At 33.5% G+C, this 22,143-nt stretch overlaps 1 pseudogene; it reads left to right on the top strand.

Moving 5' to 3' along the window:
- The first annotated feature begins 20,450 nt into the window (after nucleotides 1-20,450).
- On the top strand, nucleotides 20,451-21,154 carry LOC149543267 (calcium-transporting ATPase 1, endoplasmic reticulum-type pseudogene; annotated as a pseudogene).
- Nucleotides 21,155-22,143: the final 989 nt, after the last annotated feature.

A 22,143-nucleotide genomic window follows, 5' to 3' on the forward strand; every position in this document is an offset into this window, starting at 1 on the left:
GCGGTTTGCTACTTGAGAGGTATAGCCCATTATTTTCTCTCAGTTGCATTATATTTATGCTTGTCTTTCATGAATATGGATCTTGAGCTATGGTACATGAGTTAGTTCTGGAGGGTTCATTTGAGAGATGGTTTAGCATTGGTTATCTCCATGTGCATATGTTGTTATGCTGGTTGAGTTTGAGAGATGGTTTTACATTGGGCATTTTTCCTTGGATTAGGAATGGTTATTCCTTGATTTAGGAATGGGTTTATGAGTTTGATCTTCTTGTGAGAGGCTTACATCCATGATTAGTTATATGGAATGGTTTGGGTGTTGTTGAGGCTTCTTGTTGGGGTTTTATGGAGGAGATCATACTTGCACAGTTTACATCTAGAGGTGTGTGTAGAAGGACATGATACAGGTTATGATTTGCATGGTTTCTCTAGTCTTGGTTATCTTCCTGGATGTTCAGTTTTGCTTACATTGGATTTGAGATTGGTTAGAGATTGTGATCACTGGTTTGTGCTCATGTATGTCATTTGAGAGATGACATGGTTATTCCTTTATCTCTTTCCTCTGTTGGTTGTGGTGAACTTGGGAGAGCATTGGAGACTTGTTATGAGAGTTTTTCTTGCAGGATATCAGTTTATGTATTGTGGATGTCCTTGATACTACATGGATTCACTTCTTTGAGATGTGTTGAGTGGATTGGTTATAGATTTGACATTATCTTTTGCAGTGGGAGCTTCTTGGTATATATGTGGCAGGTATTGCTCTTGAGGCTTGTGATTGAAAGTTGCAGATTAGATATGTCAGTGATATGAGATTCACTTGTTATACCTTTGAGGTATGGATAGTTGGATGGATTTGGCACTTGCTGTGGGTGCTATTTCAGCTATGGATATTTTGACAACTACGGATACATGTGATTACCTTTGGATCAGGTTTTTTGTGCTTGGAATTTTAGTTGGTACAGGATTTTATGATCTTCTAATGCGACAGGTTGGGTGGTTTTCTCTTTGGATGGCTTCTATGTATGTCCAGTGGGAGTGGCATAATAGGAGGTGAGATCATTCATGTTTGAGATGCTGGATACTTTGATTTTGTTGCAGGTACCAGGATGGAGCACTTGGTGTATTTTGATCCATGATGGTGGATGTGCTGGGAGGGATTGTTCCCTTGTTCATTTATGTGGCTACGGATTGACCCTATGCAATGTATACAACAAGTGGGAGATTGTTGAAATAATGGGTGTTGCACACATTGCATAATATTGTTATATTTTATTTTATTATGTAATGTTGTGCCTAGATGGATGTGCAACATGTAAAGATTCCCATGGAATATTCTTGATGAGTTGTCTTGTAACATTGTGAAAATATTTCATGTAATTATTTAATATTGGGGAAAAGAATTAATTGCCCAATATTAAATGTGGGGTCAGTGGGTTAGGTAGCACATGGTTTATGTAATACCACTTGGTGGTTTTGTGGGACTTGCTACTATATAAGCAGCCACAAGGGTAGTTTTTGTAGAGAGAGTGACAAGGAGAAGACAAAAGGCAAGAGTCGAGCAGGACAAGGCTTGACAGGTTAGCCAAGGGAGCATTTGTGAAGGTTGAAAGCATGGCATGGGATGTGTGGCTTCATGCTTGTTCACATAGTTTGCTCAGTTGTGGCTATGGCCATGAAGGCTTCCATGGTTGTATGGCAATGGTATTTTTACTGAATAATACATGATGACAGATGCTTTTGGAGGCTGGGTTTTTTCCCTCAATGAGGGTTTCCCAGGGTATATCTTGTGTCACAATTTTGTGGGTATGTTTTCTATTCTCTTGCATGTGGATTTTAATTCTGTGTTTATTTTTAGATCTATTATGGGTTATGTGGAAACGGTTATATTCTTTGTTGCCAAGTTTCCTAACAACCTCAAGATGAAGGGGATCATTATAATTAGGTATATCTTTAGGGACATCTTGAGGTGAAAATGTGATATGTTGTGATATAGATAAGTTCCCAACCATGGCCTAGGAATGGGAAACATTGATGGTATCGAGTGCTACTAACTCTTTTGGGGCTTGGTCAAGGATCTCCTTATGTTGGGGGGATGCACACAAAAAATCTAGGATGGATATTTGTGTGAGGGTTTTTCCAAGCTATTCCATAGGATTGTAATTAGAAGAAGTAGGATCAATAAGTCTATCAGGGGCCATAGGTCTAGCAAAAATTATAGGGCAGCATGGGCTCCCAGTAAGGTGACCTTTGTGTGACACATGGTGATAGCACAACAAATATCTTCATCTTTTAAGGTGAATTTGGATATGTGTAAGTCAAAATCATTAAATTAATTGATGGTATATTCATATCCAATGTGCATGTAATGGACATTATTGTGCAAGTTTGAGTTTGAACTAGAGGCTTTCCCTTTGTCATGGTTTCACAAAGGATCTTTGAAAATAGTATGATTAGAGTTGGATTATAGTAGTGGAGGGTCCACAGTAATCACACCTTCATCAATAAGGTCTTGGATTTCATGTTTAAGTTGGAAATATGAAGTGCTCTTGTATCCCTTGGTATGATGGTAGTTATAGAATTTGTTATCATCCCACCAAGAGGGTTTAGTTGTTGGTTCATCCTTAACTGGAGGTAACTACAAGAAGTTATTGTTAAGTCATTTTTGAAGCACAATCTCAAGTGGTATAGGGATGTAAATTTTCTATCTCTATTCTTGGGGTGTCTTCATGGTCCTTCTCGTGTCAAGGTTTTAGTTATTTGGTGTTGAGATGGTACTTAGTTAGGAATTTTTTTGTGTTTGTAGGATTTTCACCTTTCACTACTACATTTGACCTCATTTTTCTACCAAAATTTTCGACCATCAATTAAAAAATTTTAGATTGGTCGAAATGTAGAAGGAAAAAATTTCTTTTTTTACATCTAATCTCCATGTTGGTTGAAATTTTGACCAACACGAGGTTTAGATATTAAAACAAAAACATTTCCCCATGCGCACATTTTAGTTGGTTTTGATCGCAGTGGGCATTAAGGGAATCAAGGGGTTTAGATGTTAAAAATTTGTGTTTTCTTGGTTTTGATGGTAGCGGGCATCGAGGGAATGGAGATTGTTGTTGTAGATGTGTTTTATGTTTTAAATCAAAGGCACAATCCCTAACTCTATGAAGGAGTTTGAATGACATGGGTTTTCCTACATCCGTAGTGGCACTCATGGTAGTGAATGAGATCTCTACCTCCATTTTCAGCTCCACTACATCTTCCATTGGTCGTAGATCCAAAACCCTCCTCGAAAGCCTGTCAGTTAAATTTCTTCTATACTAGAACTATAATTTTTCAAATTGGATGGTGAGAAAGTGACATCTACAAACAAGTGCCATCTATTCTTATTGAAGTGATAAATGTCAAAAAAATTCCTTTGACACCTATGAGCTCTACCTTTTTCCCCAACGTATACAATCTCTAAAGACTTTTGAGGTAAGCCCCTTTACATTTTATTTCAATTTTTTTAAATTTGAATCTTGGCATGGTATGAGTCTAATTTTTCCCTACATTTACCACACCCTAAATGGTGAATTTTTTTCTCCCCATCCACGAAGATCTTCTAGTCTTAAAACCATAGAGATTTTTCCATTTTCGCTTGTCATTTTTTGAATATTTGGCTTCTTTGTCTCTCAAATCACAATGATCGCTGCAACTAAATGGACTTCACAATGAGCAATATACAGATTCATTTTTAATGTACTAAATGTGAGAAGAGGATAGATTCTCTAAACATTATGACTCATTGGGAAAAATAGTAAACAAATCAATGAAGAATTGTGATGAATGTTATGAACTATACATTTCTTCCTTTTTAGAAATCATAAATGACATAGTCACAAATGAAAGCATTAAGAAAGCATCAAGAGAAACCTAATAAATGAGAAAATGGTAATAATGAAATATTATGCCATGATATACTATTGCTACTATTAGAAATAAATAATCACAAAAATTACTGTCATCTCCTTCTGTGTCGTTTGCCTTTGGAATTCTTGCATCACCTTAGCCCGGTTGCCACAAGATCTTAGCACTTGATGCTATCTCCAATTCTGATGATTTGAAATTGTTTTCCAAGATGTAAGGAACCCAAAATTATCTATTTATTTTATGAAGTTTAAAAGTTAACAAAACTGAAGGATCCCAAATGTACCATTACAAAGAGCTTTAACAATGTTTCATTCATGAATCAACATTCAAGTTCATGTTTACTAGAAGGCTTTCTCTTTAAATTCAACTTTGGAAGTTAAAAATATTAAATTTTTCAGATTTCAAACTTGACAACAAATCATCTAATTGCACCACTTCACCTCATCAATTCATTCCCACGAATTGTTTTGAATGTATTGCTTCATTTATGTTGCATCAATACTTAAACTAATAAAATATGGTTATCTTTTATCGAGTAACCAATTCATATTAATAACAAAAATATAATTGATGACATTGAGATGTGAAAACCAACTCAACCACATAGGAAATACCTTTTTCAAATTTTCCACATAGAAAATAATCATAACATGCACACAAAACATCAAGAAACTGTTACCAACCATTACATAGAAAACAATAGTGTATTGTCATAGATGTAGGGGACATGGAATCAAACATTAGATTGCCTACTCTTAGTGTGGAAAACCCAATTCCACACACTAATAAGGTGCTGACAAACTTTAACCAGTGTCTACTAATCCTTCTTACAATAGGTGCACCTTGGACTCAACCATTTCATGTGATTTGATGCTAACCATGCTCCTCTATTTCACTACTTATACTGATTAAATTTGGTTATCTTTTGTTGAGCGAGATACTCATATAATTAAGCCAATGACATTGAAACATCTATCAACAAGCAAGACTTATTTCAAATTTTTTGACTTAATTGTACAAACCCATAACATGCAATCAAAATGCATCAAGAAAAACATCACTGACTATCCAATGAAAAATTTGCATAGCAAAGGAGCATGTGATTAAATGCTAGAGCTCCTAGCCCTATACACTTGAGTTTGAAAATTTGGCCACACCAAATTGCACACACTTCTAAGGTGCTGATATCCTTTAAGTAGTGTCTACTAATCATCCTTAGTATGCATGTCTATCACTTAGCCCTGCCATGTAATCTGATGCTTAACTTGCTCCACCCCATTTTCATGCTAGCTATGCAATTAGAGTTCAAATTTTTTTTTCTTTTACTCATGGTGAGGGGTTGTCTTAAAATCTATATTTTACATATGAAAAAAAGTGCACCAAGAGAGTACACAAAACTAATTATCTTTTAAAGAGCCTTCCTTCAATACCTGCATTTGCAAGAAATTCAAATCTACATTAGAAATTGTCATTTGCCCACACATTTTTTGGTTCCTTCCTCATTCAAAGATCATAAACCACAAGTCCATGATTGAAAAAATTATAAATTTTATACACCATAGGCAATAAGAAAGATGACATATATGTGAATCTATTATTAAAAACCCAAAAATGTTCTATTACAAGAAATCTGACAAGTTTCATCAGTGTTAGGAGGACATACTTTAGTGACATCAAACTAAGGGCAGGTTTAGAAGGTAGCTTATGCCTTCTTTAAAAAATCCATTTTTTTTGAAAATACACCCTTACTCAAATTTTTCTTCAAGTGAGAAAATAGTGTTTTGCTTTTTTCATTTTCGAGCAATAAGCAGCCCTAGTGAGAAATACAAAACCTCTAGGGAATATGAAAAACAATAACCCTCAATAATTAATTTTTCTCTTCTCAGCAGAGGGTTGTTTGCAAATTCTACTCTTGTGATACCACTCCTGAACTCCAATGTAGGTTCTAAGATTGCAAGGGTTGAGGATACAAATTTAGTGGGCTTCATCAAGACATGTGACTATCCATAGACTATGTAAAAAAAAAAGGTTCAAAAAACTTGGAACCGAATACTACACCCTCCTTTCCTCTAGATGGAATTTTTGTAGCTCAACTCCATAGCAAGGAAGATCGATAGAAGTCATTTGCATGGCCTCAACATGAATCTTTTCCCTCTTCCTTTTCAAATTTTGGGTGAGACTTTACCATCTACCATTGGAATACTAGGCCCATGAAAGTTTGACACTATAGGTCATTACTTGGGTGAGTTGGTAAGAGTTGATCTGAATACTTGAATAAGTCTTTTACAATTTATGCCAAGCTAAGGCTATGCAAGATCTAGATCTAGGTCTACCTTAAGGGCATCAAAATAAGGTCAGGTTTAGAAGGTAACTTAAGCATCCCTAAAAAATCATATTTTTGAGAATACACCCTTATTCAATTTTGTCTTGAACTAAGAAAAGATTATTTTGCCTTTTTGGAACGACAAGTGGTCTTGGTGGCCAATTTTTCTCTTCCCCTCAATAGAGGGTTGTTTGTGAAATTCTACTCCTAGAATAGCACTCCTAAACTCCAATATTGATTCTAAGATTGAAATGCTTGAGGATACAAATACAGTGGACTTTGTCAAGACACATGACTACCTATAGATTCTGTAAAGAAATAGATTCAAACAACTTGGGACCTAATACGATGCCCTCCTTTCTTCCCAATGACTTCTTTTGTAGTGCAATTCCATACCAAGGAAGATCAATAGAAAGTCCTTTGCATATCCTTACTAAATAATCCTTTCCCTCTTTCTTTTTGGAGGTTTGGGTGAGACATCACAAGCAACCATTCAAATACTAAGTTCATTACAGTTTTGAGGTGTCATCATTTGGGTTAGTTGATAAAAGTTGATCTAAATCCTTGAATAAGTCTTTTACAATTTATGCAAAATTAAGGTTGTCCAAGATCTAGATCTTCCCTGAACAAAAATATATCTAGAGAGGTGGATTGTAAATGCTCTTTTCGTCATAAGGTTGGGAGATGACACAAAAAATTGTCACAGTTCAGTAAAACAAACCTTTGCAGAATCATGTAATGTCCCCAATTTTTACAAGTAACATTAATTCAATTAATTAATTAACTTGTCCAAAAATAATATTATTCAAAAAGGACAAATTGAAAAAAATAATATTTAATTGCCCACTATATTTAATAATGTTCATCTTAGCCTGAAGCATTGATTGTAGGTCTACCTGTTGATGGGAGATTTTATAAGGAAGGGTTTGTAGTTGAATTAAACATGTTCATTTTTGTTAGTGAAATTGATATGTAACACATTTCTTTTCTTGGAATGAGTGGATTTTCTAAGGATACAAACCCTTGGAGCTTGAAGGTTTGGATGAAAACACCCTTCACCATGGATTGATTGCAAATTGGCAATCACTCCAAAGAAAATTTACAATGTCTTTATTTGAAGACAAATTTTAGAAATAATTTAATACAGATATTTGCTATTATATTATGATTATCTCATACAAATTAGGAAGTATATTTATGTGCACATGATAATATAGGAATCAATTTATTGAATATTCAATTCTCAGCATGATGGTATGTGAGTTATGTTTGTATTTGAACCCTATTTGTTGAGTGTGGATACATTCCTACTATTAGCATGGATTTCTAGATAATGGTGTTGCACTCTCCCTATCTAGCCATGAGACTCCTTTTATTCTGCCATAGTATGTTGGAGAGATCTATTTCTATGTAATACAATTTGGAATACTTTTTGTGCTGGCTATATGCAGTTGTTATTCATTTTTGAGTGTTGCACTGAATGCATCTCTTGAGTTAATTGAAAAATAAGGCATAGTAATGCTACCAACAAAAGTCAGGAACTATGTACTTCATTAATCATTATATTGTTCCAATAATGTGTTGATTTTTGCTAACTAAGGGAATGTAGTTTATTCCTTACTATTGTTTAAGTGTTCCATGCTTTCTATCTGTGTTTATTTTTTAGGTTGCACATAGATCTGGAAATTATTCTTTAAGCATAGTTCAAATCATCAAGCTGATGGGAACAACATTGTGGAGAATGTTTGAACATACATTTATATATCTTAAATCAAGAAACATTTCTTTTAGCTTTGTAACCACAAATAGTTCTCTTTTGACCTTTTTTCACTAGTCAAAGTTCATAGAATCTCAAAATCATTTTGGCCTTAACTCTCCCTAAGATATCAAAATCCTCCCAAAGGATATAACTATAAGTATTAACTCTATTCATGACAACTATGACTACTTATAGTCTTCAAGGAGCTCAACTCTAGCCTAGCTTTGGGTTTGTTGCATCAAGATGTGAAACATTTCTTAGAATATTCGAACATTGGGCTCTCTCAAGTAATGTACCATTTCCTAAGAATGACAAAAAAAGGGTAGGAAATGTGGAATTTCTATTTAATTTAACTTAGGATGATGTTTGAGAAGGATCTCAAAAATCTTTTAATGGCTATCTGTAGCAAGCCCAAAGCAATGTAGGCAAGGAAGATGATCCTCATTGAAACAGTGAAAGGCCTTTTGGTAATGGTAATAACCTTGGTGCCCCTAACAAAAGGTGGTTAGTTTAAAACCAAGAATTTGGAAACATGATTTTATAATACTCATTTCCCTTAAAGTTGTAGCAAGGAATTACTATGGACATGAGAGGTACCTCCATTTTTATATATTCTTTGGAACTTGCGTAATGTTTCACATTTTCAAGGCAAGAGCTCACAATACAATAGTAAATTATGAGTCTCTTATCTAGGAGGTCTTGGGTTCAAGTCTACTCAAATTTAATAAATAACAATGATAATTAATCACAACACATAATAATAATTAATCTTGGCTTTGGCCTCTTACCGATAAAAAAAACATTTCAAATTTTCAACTGCTCCTATAGGTAAACCTCCTAACTGGATTTGTTGTTCTTTAAAATCCTTCAAGACAAACATCTCTGGTTTCTTGTTTAATGTTTATGGATTTATAAGTCAACTCCAAAAATGTAAGCTTTGGTCAATTTCTTAGAGCAGCATTTTCTTCTCAAGGATCAAGAAATTCAGTTGGAAGGAGATTTAAATGATATAGTAGGTACAAAGGATAAATGAACTGAGGCTAGCCACACCACCCACTAAGAATTAGATTTCAAAGATCTTTGGACATATTTCATAGCTCCAAAGAAAAAAATTTCAATTGGAACAATCGACAGAAAGGCTTTTGTTACATTCCAAAATGACAAGATCAGTATTATGTCTCCACATCTTCACTTTATAGAGTGATCATCTGAATCTTTTGTTCTTCCAGTAGCAGGTTCAAATCACTATCTTCTTAGATTATTTGTTTAGCTAGATGCCTCTCAACCCTTAAGTCCTCTCAAATGTCAACCAATGTGCTTCAATATAATTAATTGGCATGGAGTCTTGATGGTAAGAATGCCTTAATGTGGCAAAGGTATGCATCACTTTTCTGAGAAGCCTATATTTGTGGAAATCTAAAAAATGGAATGAGACTAGCCATAAATACTATCATTGACCAAGAATTCTATGTAATTATCCAAGGTTTGAGTGAAGGAAGACATCACTTGACACCAAAATGAGTTTTTTCTCCTTCAAAATTCAAGCAATTGTCTAGGAAGATGAATCACTTGGAGAAAGTTAATGGATTTTCATCTTGTAAACAATACCAAATTATGAGGCACTCAGTGTTACCCAGGGACATGTTTTCGGCATTATTTGACTTGGCCTGAAAATGGGGACATTCCATAATCTCAAACACTCACCCCCTGGCTATCCCTTTTGAAAATGATTTTAGTTTTGATAAGGGTTTGACTTCCACTCTCATGAGAACTCTCAATTTGAATTATTTAACAAAAAAGTTATATGTTAAGCTTCTATAATGTTTATAAGCATGCTTTATCCATTAAAGAGATCAAATTTCCACAACCCATAGCAAAAATAAATTGATATATTTCTAGATTCGATTGTGTGAAGATTTTTTACCATCAACATTTTGAATCACACCAAGTGAGCCATCATCAGGATGAAGAGAGCAAGAGATGTCATTTTGTTTGACATCTCTTGCTCTCTTCATCCTGATGATGGATCACTTGGTGTGATTCGAAATGTTGATGGTAAAAAATCTTTACACAATCGAATCCAGAAATATATCAGTTTATTTATGCTTTATCCATGTTTTCATATGACTATATAAATTTCCATATATATATAAAATTATTTTTTCTCTATTTTTATATAGTTGTCCCCACTACCATCCCCTGCTTCAGGAAAAAAAATCTGTCCCACAAATCTCGTTCCCTGAAACATGGGGTAACATAGTGAGGTAGTGTTCTGCTAGAGTCTATATATATATATATATATATATATATATATATATATATAGTTGTCTCCACTACCATCCCCTGCTTCAGGAAAAAAAATCTGTCCCACAAATCCCGTTCCCTGAAACACGGGGTAACATAGTGAGGTAGTGTTTTGCTAGAGTCTATATACATATATATATATGCCTTTGATTATTAAAAAATAAGGCTTCCCACTAGGTACTAGCATGGGATTAGTACTGGAATTTGGCATTAAGGGAAGCATAGCACATCATTTTAGAAGCATGGATAGAAGACTTTACAATTTATAAATGTATGCAATGTATTTAGCATGATTTTTTGCATGAAAGGTTGCATAGACTGTGAATAGAGATACTAGCATGGGGTTAGTACTAGAATTTGACATCACATTAGAAGCATGGCTAGAAGGCTTTACAATTAAAAATATGCAGTGTATTTAGCATGATTTTTCATGTGAAGGGTTGCATAGAATGTGAATAAGAGATCATAGCTATTAAAGAGTTGTTGAACACATCTAAATTCAAGAATTGGTGTTGTTTAATTGGCCATGAAATTGGTATCAATTCATTTGTGTTGAATGGTGCAATGAACCATCTATGTTGGCTTGCAAATCGATAAATCTTAGCTAATAAGCATAGTACCACCATATCTAATATAGATACATCTCACACATGTTTGATACCATATCCACAAGTTTCCAAACACACAAATTTAGTAGCCAAGTCATATATTGAATGATTTAAATTATTATTTAACTTTCAACACATTTGGCATAAACCTTCCATAACTTAATTTGAAAATTATTGTTCAATGTTCATCTTTTATTTATATTTCAAATTATTTTTTAATATATTTAGATATTTTTCATTTTAGATTAATCTTTAAATTTTACTTTATTTAATCAAAATCTTAAATTCTGATTTAAATGACCAGAACTCAACTTCCTCCAAAAATATCATTTTATTTTTAGGCCAATTTGTTGTTATAGATTGGACCATTGCCTATGTATGTGGTGAAGTCATTCAAAGGGAATCTTCTGGACTTGAGTACTCAGAGTTTTTGAGATGCAACCCTTCAAGCTCTTTCTAAGCATGATGAATCCACCTGTCTAGTAAGCATTCAACAAAGTTTCCACATTCCCATTACTTGCAAGATTGTGGGCTGGGGATAAAGTGCTAAGTGTTATAGGGTTCCATACAAATTTTCCCTATAGAAAAAATATTACCATGTTTCCACTTAGAATAAACTTTTGATAAGCCCAAGAGGAATTGGAGCTCTCTGTAAGGTTTAAACATTAATAGGTGGAAAGAAGCAACTCAACCCATGCTTGAGAAGTTAAATATATCACTAAGTGAGGTTCTGGAGTATCCCATACATAGTGCATTCATAAGTGTAGATGCAATCAATGCATCTTGCAATGCTTTTATTAGCGGGGTGCAATCAATGGTTTCATTACTAGGAGCACACAATTAATCTCCAAAAGAATTATTACAAGGATGCAATTAAAGCATATTGCAATGGTTTGATTGCATGTAATGGCCCCTTTTAATCTCTAGCACTATATGTGGTCTATCAACAATTTTATAGGTCATGATAGCATGTGATTCAAATTGATATTGCTTTTAGTTAGATGTAACTGGGAAAAGAAGGGCATATAGTCAATTCATTAGGAACTTAGGACTGAAGTGAACATGTGGACAATTAACTATGCAGAACTATCTTAATTTAAGGGAATGGTTTGTCAATAAACTGACCAATTTTAGGGGTAAGATTTTATCAATTAGCTTGCTTGATTGAACCATGCTTCCTTTGAGTGAAGCATGCTAGGAAAGGAGAGCTTGAGTTAAATAGCACATTGAGCAAAGGAGAAGGGACACAGTGCAATTGTTTGAAAGCATACATGTATTCTTTTCTTTGACTGTAGCTGTAGTTTGAAAATGAAACCCTCAAAGCACAAAGGTTAGGCTTTCTAAGTGATAGTTTGCAAGTTAATAGTTAAGGCATTCATAGTGGTATCAGAGTTGTATTGTGACTCCTAACGATCACACAGTATTCTATGGATCAATTATATTTCAATTGGGCTTGCTCTCTATAATAGATTTTAGGATCATTCCTTCCAAGTCAATCCGATAAATTCATCCAAAAATCTTCTAAGATAGTGATAGAGTTGTGTACATGGATGATTATCCTGCAACACCACCATTCGTGAGCCACCCCTTCCCCTTCAAGAAAAAAGTGGCAAATTTGATAACCTCATCTTCAATCATTGAGTTTAACAAAAAAAATGGTGTCAATCTTTTGCAACCATGTTCAAGCTGATTTTTTCTTTCAGGATTACAACTCTCTCTTATAACTAGGTTTTGGTCGCACATAAGAGTATACTACATGCTCTATTACAATGTCCTCTTATGTGGCTACTTGTCTAGGCTGTACTTAAATATTTCCTTCAACAATGTTAATTGTGAATTAAGCCAACTTAAATAATGTGTGAAGTTCACATGAAATTCTTAAAGGACAAGAAGTTCCATAAATAAACATTTGTAGACTTCTCTAATATGGGGTTGTTGCTATAATTTAATAATTACCACAAAGTAGAGTAAAGTAAAAGGGATTTAAATATATTGATGGTTATACATATTTCTTCTATAATATTTCCCTTCAAATTCTACTTCACTCCAACTTAACAAACTGTACAAAACAAAAGAGGTTACAAACATGCAACCATTCCCTAATTGAAATTATGTTAATCTTTGCACTAATTTTTACCTCACTTGTTTTATACACAAAATTTACACCTTGTCTTCATTGAGCAACATGTTTGGAATACTCTTGGTGACTGGAAATCTCCTCCTGGTTTCCAAACAAATAAGGGCTCCTTCTTCTACATCCAACTCAAGAAGAGCGTGATGAAAATGACGCAAAAAATCATCATCCTCTAGCATTATCATCCAGTAACCAGAATAAGGCTTGTTACTAACATGTTGACAAGAAGAGTTTTCTTTGTGTTAAGTACCTCTCCCAAATTAAAAAATAAATTGATTGTCTCATATTTGTTTCCCTTCTAGCTACCAAGCTCATTAGAGATTCTTCTAAACAAACTCAAGAAATCTAATGAGTGCTAAGTGTCGTATTCATTGTCATGAGACATGGGTTTGTGCAAACCACTACTCATGAAGCACAGGTCAATGAGTTTGACTAAAAAACTACACAGTTGAATTTTGATAGCCATACAAAAAACTCAAGCAAAGACTAAAAAATAGCAAATTACTTGACAACTGTTAAGTATGAAGACCAGTCAAAGCATACACTAGAGCAAAAAACTAAAAATAGTAATGATTGAACAATCACCTAATGAACTTTTCTTTTGTTGTTTAAGTGTTAGATGCAATTGAGTGCTAAATGTTCTATTCATTTTCATGAAACATGGGTCTGTGTAAACCACTACCTTGAAATATGAGTCAACGAGTTTGACTCAAAAACTACAGCAATATCACAAACTCAAACAAAGACTAAAACTAGCAAATTACTTGACAACATTTAGTGGGAGAGAAGACTAAAAATAGTAATGATGTAACAATCATCCAACAAACTTTTCTTTTTCCCTTTAAGAGTTAATGCCAAATTGTTCCATTATGTCACTACGGAATCCTTAATTAAGGGGAAGAATGCATTGAAATAAAAAAATTTAATATTTACCTTATGCATTTTATTTGTTTCTAATATACTTTAAATTAAATACTAGATCTTTGTTCCTAGCAAAGATGGAACCCAAATACCGATTTTTTTGAAGTGAATATCTTATTTAGCATTCGAAAAACGTAGAAATTCTACTTTATTTTGAAATATTTTGGATGCTCACTTTTCCAATTTATATTTAAGAATTTATTCTATGCTCTACTATTATATTACATATTCAAGTCTTGACCAATAAAATGGGTTAGGAGTTTTTTATTGTACAATCTTACTAAGCATTGTGCTTATATGATTTGTATATTGGTGTTGCATATCATCTTCCACTGCTAATGTATCATCATTTTTGTGATTATTTATTTCTAATAGTAGCAATAGTATATCATGGAGTCATATTTCATTGTTACCATTTTCTCATTTATCAAGTTTGTCTTGATGCTTTCTTAATGCTTTCATTTGTGACTATGTCATTTATGATTTATAAAAAGGAAGAAATGTATAATCTATCTACTATTTTCTTACTTCACAATGAGCTTGTGGCAACTATCTTGTATGTTTCGCAGGAGTTATCAAGAATTAATAGCATATAGACATCGTTGGCTAAGTTATTGTTACAAGGGTGAGGATTGTGAATGTAATGATCTCCCCCAAAATGCAAATAATTTTAAGAGCTACTTTTCTCATCTATATTTCATTCCTCTTACTTCTAGCAATGAATTTATCTGCAAAGAATTCTTTCTTTACATGGAAAATCACCAATTTGGTATAGTTGCTACATCAACTGCTCTAGACCAGGATGCACCCATATCTAAGTGAGCCATTCAAGGAGTTCCCTCTATTTGAGGAAACCATGGTCAAAGGGGAACAATGGCAAAAGCTCATGGAAGATACTTTGTGGCTATTGGCATTGGGGAGACCAAATAGAGATCAAACCCATGATGCTCACACTTATTAATTGATTATATGCATAGTGAATAATAAAGGAGGGAATTGAACCCTCCCTGAGGTTCACACTTGTTGAGGTCCACTTTATCAATGGCCCTTCTTGTGAAATAGCTATCTAAAACCTTTCTAATGAGATAATGTGTTATGAGCTCTTCATCAGTGGGATGGAACATGAATCCATGAGGTAGTTGTGCATCACCCATATCATGATTGTAACTAAAGTTAAGAGCCTCTATTATTGAATTATCTTCCCTATCACCCATATTCATTTCCTTTGCTATTCATAATTCACATGATGCTTTATTCTATTTATTTTTATTTTCTCAGTACAATTTATGCCAAATTACGATAATCATGTTCGTACTTATGAAAGCACATTGATCACTAAATTTTTTGGTCTACATAGTATCAGAGCAGAAGGAGGACAAAAGGTATTTTTTATACCTTCTTACTCTTTTTTCCATTTAATCATTGAGATAATATGTCAATTTTTGGTAACTGGACCTTATTTTCAAAATTAAATATGAGGAGGCACACTTGTATATTTAATATTAATACCATTAATGTATAAGCAAAGGTAATATGATTTATCATGTTGAGATGTTTCTATTTCTAGACTATAAATGTTATTTATGGGACTCCTTTGCCATTATGAATCCAAAGAGATTGTGAAGCAAAACTTATCGTAGATTCTTAAAATTTGGATTTGGGAATTTGTAACAAGTTCAACTTATAGTCATGGGAAATATGTTCTGTTCAGAGCTTCGCATACATAGGTAGTTCAATCTAAAAGGCTCATCTCAAGGTCGATTAACAAACAAAGTTGAAATTGATGAGACTACAACTCTCAAGGATCTAGATCTGGAGTTCATGTTTTAGCTTGAGCCAAAATGGCCCCAAGCACTGCTAAAGCAAGTTTCTTAAGCCCTTGTTGTAATTCTTTGGGATGAAATGCTTTTATATTTATTTGGCTATAGATTGCAATCATGAAAATAAATCAGTGTCAATTTAATATACAAATTCCCACAACATTTCCTCGTGCCAACCTATTACTAGCTTGTGAAACATATTGTATTTTAACTTAAAAATTGTTTTCCATGGATCAAAAACATATTGTCAAATTATGATTCAAATATTTCAAGACTACAATTGTCAATTAAGAGCTAGCTTCCATTCTTAGTTTAATGTAAAAAAATTCACAATCTTCTTCCACAAAAAACTGTTAATGAACAAGAATTTATTATAGCATAACATGTATAATTTTGGGGGTGTGTTGGTCAAAGATAAATATCATATTAGATGATACAATTGGCTGGTAACATCTTTGAAAGGCTTTAGATATTTTTCATAGGTTGTTATTTGTAGCATTTGGGCTTGGAACACAAGTTCAAGCCAGATCATTTGGGACATAGCCCTCAAAACTAGTGAAGAATTATCAAATAGATTTAGGAAGAGGACTGAGCACCCACACACTTCCTTTGGAGGATCGACAGTTGGGAAATAGAAGGAAAAGGTTGAATGACAAACTTATTTTGTTTCCAACTTACAATCATTTTATATTTTATTACACACAGAATTAGTATCCAACACTAAAATAGGGACGAGTAGTTCATTTCAGAATGAGATTTCAACAACATTTTTGAATAGAGAGAGAATAATAGCGAGCTTTTTTAGAAGTCATCCCCTCTGAGATCGCATAGTAGTGAGTTTGTGTTTTAATGCCTCTAGAGAAATATAGATCAAATTTTAATAAATTTTCTTAGCACCATACATTATTTTCTATTTACTATGCATCTAATTTCTGATAGATAGAATGGGTCTTAATTCTATGACATTGATGCCTTTTTGCATCACATGTTGAAGAGTGACTTTGTAGGCACCTAAATTTTAACTAGTTTATTGACAAAATTTGTGCAAATTGTAATCATTTAAGGTTGGATCGAATTGGTCTATAACATCTTAGATTTATGCTAACTCCTTTCAAGCGTGCATTTCCATCAGTAGCCTGTGCTTAGTCACTAGTACTATTTGTCGTTCTTCCTTCTTGAGATGGTCATTTAGGCTCTTGCTCAAGCAATGTCTATCTATCTTCATGTGAATGTCAAATTTATGTGGATAGTTTCTTGGATTTAGAGAATTCATGTGTATTTTGTAGCTATTTGAAAAATAAGAATTTTAATACGGCAGCTTGCTTTAGCACTAACTGGTCTGTTACATAGGTTCCAGCTGGTCAGAGATAGATTTACAAAACTTTGAGGTAAATTTTCTAATTGGTTTAGATTGGAATAATATAAAATCCTTGACATTTATTTATATGGAAATAAATTTTCTTCTTTATGCAAATGAGTACTCAAATATGTCTCTACCTCTTTGATCTAACTTGTATAACATGCAGGTCTGATGAGGAGCTTCTATGGCAAGTTCATATTGATGAGATGGATTTTTTCTTCACAACTCTTGTCTAGTATCTTGAACTCAATGATGCCTATAATATATTTTTTCTTAACCCCAATTGTACGCCTAGTTGACATACATATGGCTATAGGTAAGATCTCTAGCTTGATACAAATAAGTATATTATCTCTGATATTTTAGTAAGAGTAGTATGTGAAATTTCACTATAATTATGTTTGTCAAATTGTTTGTTTCATGATTTGTTTTGTTTTGTTACAAGAGAGGCTTGTCAAAAATAAAAATTGAATTGCTTAAGCGGGTACTTCATGTTTTTCAGGGCTTATGCTACCAATATAGTATAATTTATCTAAATATTACATACAATGATACAAGAAGACCCATTTATGTTTACCTGCTTGTTTTGGAAACTATTAGTCTCTCTGTGTATCAGAACCCATCTAGCAATTGTTTGATATATGAATTTCTAACATGTCTTTTGATTGAAATTAAATCATGAGATGTATTTCTGCTTGGTTGATGTCGTTAGATCAACTCTATAATGTACCTTTCAAATTACATTTATACCTCCTTGGTTGGCATAAACTTCATGGTGGCCCCATTTTATTAGAAGAGACTATTAAATTCTAACAATGTAATTTTATAAATAGAGTACTTCAATTTTATTTAATTAAAACAATAAAGTAAATACTTTAATATTTTTATTTTTTTCTGAAACCATCACTCGACCCCTCCAATTGAAAAGTGATGATGCACCTTGGCTCTTGGTGATGTGAAGAACACCATGTCAACTCCTAGTCTCCTAAAAAATAGTTAATTGTCTCCAATCTTTTAGAATGGCTCATACAGATAGCCAACCATGCTTCTTCATGTAACTGCTCTTCTTCCAAATGTAAACAATGTTGTTTATGTGTTTGGAGCTTGTATAGATGCTCTGAAGCATTTTCCTGATCTATAAAATATTAATGATGGTTAGTGAGAGACTGAATAGGATGTTTACAATGTTTATGCTCTCAGGGGATACAATGGTTAATGGAATGGTTAGGGGATACAGAGGAAGATATAATGGATGCAATTTCCATATTCATTACGAATTGTATTCTCTCTAATTCACATGGAAAGGTTTGGATCAAGTTTAGCATACATAGAGTCTAGAATAGTGCCTTTTATCTCTAGCAAGTTCTTCTCTAAGTTCATAAATAGTAAACAATTAAGTTTTCTATAAAAAAAATTTAAACAGTATAAATTTTTTTTGGAGAAATTACCTGTTCCCCCACTTCCCATGGAGTTCCAAGATGAGAAGTTATTCTTCAATTGTTATGTTGCCCCTCTTAATAGCAGGTTTCAAATAGTTGAGCCACCTCAATCTGTAGCTCTTTCTAGTTCTTCTCAATCCTTAAATAGAGTCAGGGAAATACAGTTGAGTAGGATGTCCATGTTAACAACACCAAATCAAAGTAACGAATAATGATAAAAATCATAGTTTTAACAGTCTACCAATAGTATTTTATAATCAAAGTTTCTCTCAAAAATTGTTATCTATGATCATGAGGACAAGATAGTGAGAGTGAGTGAAACAGAGTTGAGTAGAATCTCCATGTTAAAGTGGACAGGTACCAATTCAAAAGGTAGAATGATGATTAAAAACAAGTATCCAGGATCCCATAACATTAGCATATCACAAATTCTTGGATTCAACTCTATCAATCTTTTACTATCAACATTTATGTTCAAGCTTCATGATCCATCTAAACTAGCTAAAAAGGGAATTTCAAATGGGTGTGCATGAATTTTAGAGGAAATTAAATGAAACTAGAGCACATCTTTCAATGTTTCATAGATTCTGGATTCTGAAATCTCGTATACAATTATACTCCCAAGGATTCTGGATTCAGTTGTGGTCATCTTTCTAAATTAATGCTTCAGATCATTCTTTATGATCAGTCATAAAAGTAATGAATTAGAAACCTTGAGGCACATTAACATGGAAAGTGAAAACTTAATTTTTATCATCATATAATTTTTTCACTATGAGCTTTACCTTCGAGCTCATAGAAAGGGGAGTTGAATGAAACTAAGGTTAGCTATTGGTTTTGTCCCACTTCTCACTCTTTTAATATTCCTCACACACTCATTTTTAGCCAAACATAACTAGACATCATATTTTTCTTTATATCTTATAGCACTAGTTTCTACTCAAGCTTTTCATCTGAGAAAGGAAGAAGGGGAAAATGAGTTCAAAGGATTTGATGAGGGAAGAGGATTCAAAGAAGAAGCTCTCATCTTTATAATTTAATGTTGTGGTGCTTGGATTCTTCTCCTTGTGCAAACATCAATCTCAGTCTAAAGTTGAAGAAGCCCCCAACCTTCAATGCCAAAGAAGAGAACAATCAGAGGAGTCACTGAGACATGTTATGTATCTTAGTTGTTGGGTTCTTAATTAATTATTTTCTTTCTCTGCAATATGAGAAATCAAAAAGATTTCCAACAGATGTATATGTGGAATGTATTAAATTTCCATGGCTCCAACTATAGAGCCGATTGAATTGTAAAATAGATCCTAATTTGGGTGATCTTTTAAATTTCTTATAATTGTGTAAAACATCAATCTATTAAAGAGCCTGCTACAACCTATTTATTAATGCTCATAATTTTAATAAAATGGAGTTTATAAATGAAAATTTAAGTGTTCTAAAAATCACTTAATTACTTTTGTGACAGCTGGTTGAGTAATGCTTTTTCTCTTAGTTAAATTCATTCTGCTATGCTATTTCTCGATCATTGGCAGGTGAAACTCGTTGGTTTCCTTCTTCTTCATCCTTTTCTAAAAAAATGCCTTTTGCGCATGTATTTTTAGGCATCATCATCATGGGTTGGTTCTGTCCCCTCCTACATTTTAAAATTCTGAGTTTCCACAAGCAACAGATTGATCACCATTATTTAGTTATCAAACATAATTGTCTTTTTAATTGTGGAAACCAAATTCCTTGGTTTTAAGATTATTATTTGTTGCAATGACATCTGTATCTAAAAGAAGCAAAAATATCAATTCACTTTACTGACAAATTAATTTTTTTAAGAAAGTGTTAATTTCAGATTGTCTCAGAATTTACTTCTGATTTTTGGTTTTGGATAAATGGATTTTAAGTACATGATATTCTCAAATATTGGTGAAGTTGTCTCAATATTCTTAACTATGGCATCAGGTATGCTAGAGGACTTGATATCTGTCAAGCTTTTGTGGGTAAACTTAGTGACTGATGGGCCACATGCAATAGCTTTGGGTTTCAATCCACCAGATGTGGACATAATGAAGAAACCCCCTCAAAGAAGTGATGATTCTCTGATTAATGCATGGGTGTTGTTCCGCCACTTGATATTTGCTTCTCTCAATACTCTACCAATCAAATTAATTGTTTTGTTAAATGAAAGGTGGCATAATATAATAGTAAAAACTAATTATGATTGCACATCTTTATTTTTTAGCTTATTGGTCTTTATGTTGATGTAGCTACAGTTGGTATTTTTGCTATATGGTATACCCATGGATTATTTTTGGGCATAGATTTACTGGAGGATGGTCATACTCTTGTGAGCTTTTCCCGGCTCAAAAATTGGGACCAGTGCTCTTCTTGGGAAGGTTTTGCTATGTCTCCCTTTAAGGCATGAACACAAGTTTTTTCCTTTGATAGCAATCCATGTGATTACTTCTCAACAAGAAAAGTTAAAGCCATGACACTTTCCTTGACTGTGCTGGTTGCAATTGAGATGTTCAATTCATTAAATGCATTATCAAAAGATGGAAGCCTTCTTACCATGCTAATGTACTATTTTTTTTAATAGGTGAGACATGTAATTCTTCAGTCACATATTTAGCCCAAGCATGTAATGAGGAAGACACACAAGCTCCCAGTGATAGTGTTAGAATTCTTTAGAATAACTGAGAGGGGGGTTGAATCAGTTATTCAAGGTCCAAATGCCCTATTAATACATTTTCACTACTTTTTATGAATCCATACACTTTTCATCCATCCAAACTTTTAAATCAACCATATTAGCAAGTTACAGTAAATCAACATGCAAAGATAAAACATGCAAGATCAACACATGACACAATGATTTATGTGGAAACCCAATTTGGGAAAAACCACCAGTAACATGCTACTTGATTCTCACTCTTCTAAAGTGATGCCCTGTTAAAGGCTTACAACACACTGTTAAATGTGACCTTGTTAGAGGATTTCACCAAACTGTTAGGAATGGGCCCGGTTAAAGGACTTTAGAACATTCACTTGGAATGTCACCTTGTTAAAGGATTTATCTCATGGCTAGTAAACCAACCTAAGTCCATAAAATTTAAACTTTACTGTTACAATTGCTAGAAAGTAACGATAATGATCTTTTGATCTAATATAACTTACAACATACTTTGCAGATTTCAAATCACACTTTCAATTCAATCCTAATGCTTGGCTTCAAACACTTCAGCTCTGACTGCTTGACTTCTTCTCAATCTTTGTCTCCTTGAGTCTTCTAACTCATTGTACCAATGCTTCCATATCAGGGGTCTTCTTACTCAAACAGAGTCTCTATGCTCTCTTATCTCCTTAGCACCTCCTTCAGCATTTCATGCTTTCATGCTTGACCGCCTCTCTCTCTCTCTTTTATTAACTTATGACTCCTTAAATAGAAATCTGATTTGCCTTTGTCGCTCATTTCTCCCTTTCCAAGTTTAGGGTTTCAAATGGATTAGGTAGGATACAATGTATCTACCTCATATCTTGTTCTTATCTTCAAACTTCATCATTTTTAATCTTAAAAACATTTTA

This window comes from Cupressus sempervirens, chromosome 8 (genome assembly GCF_028749045.1).
Source record: "Cupressus sempervirens isolate cs-2001-9-10 chromosome 8, ASM2874904v1, whole genome shotgun sequence".
Taxonomy (NCBI): domain Eukaryota; kingdom Viridiplantae; phylum Streptophyta; class Pinopsida; order Cupressales; family Cupressaceae; genus Cupressus; species Cupressus sempervirens.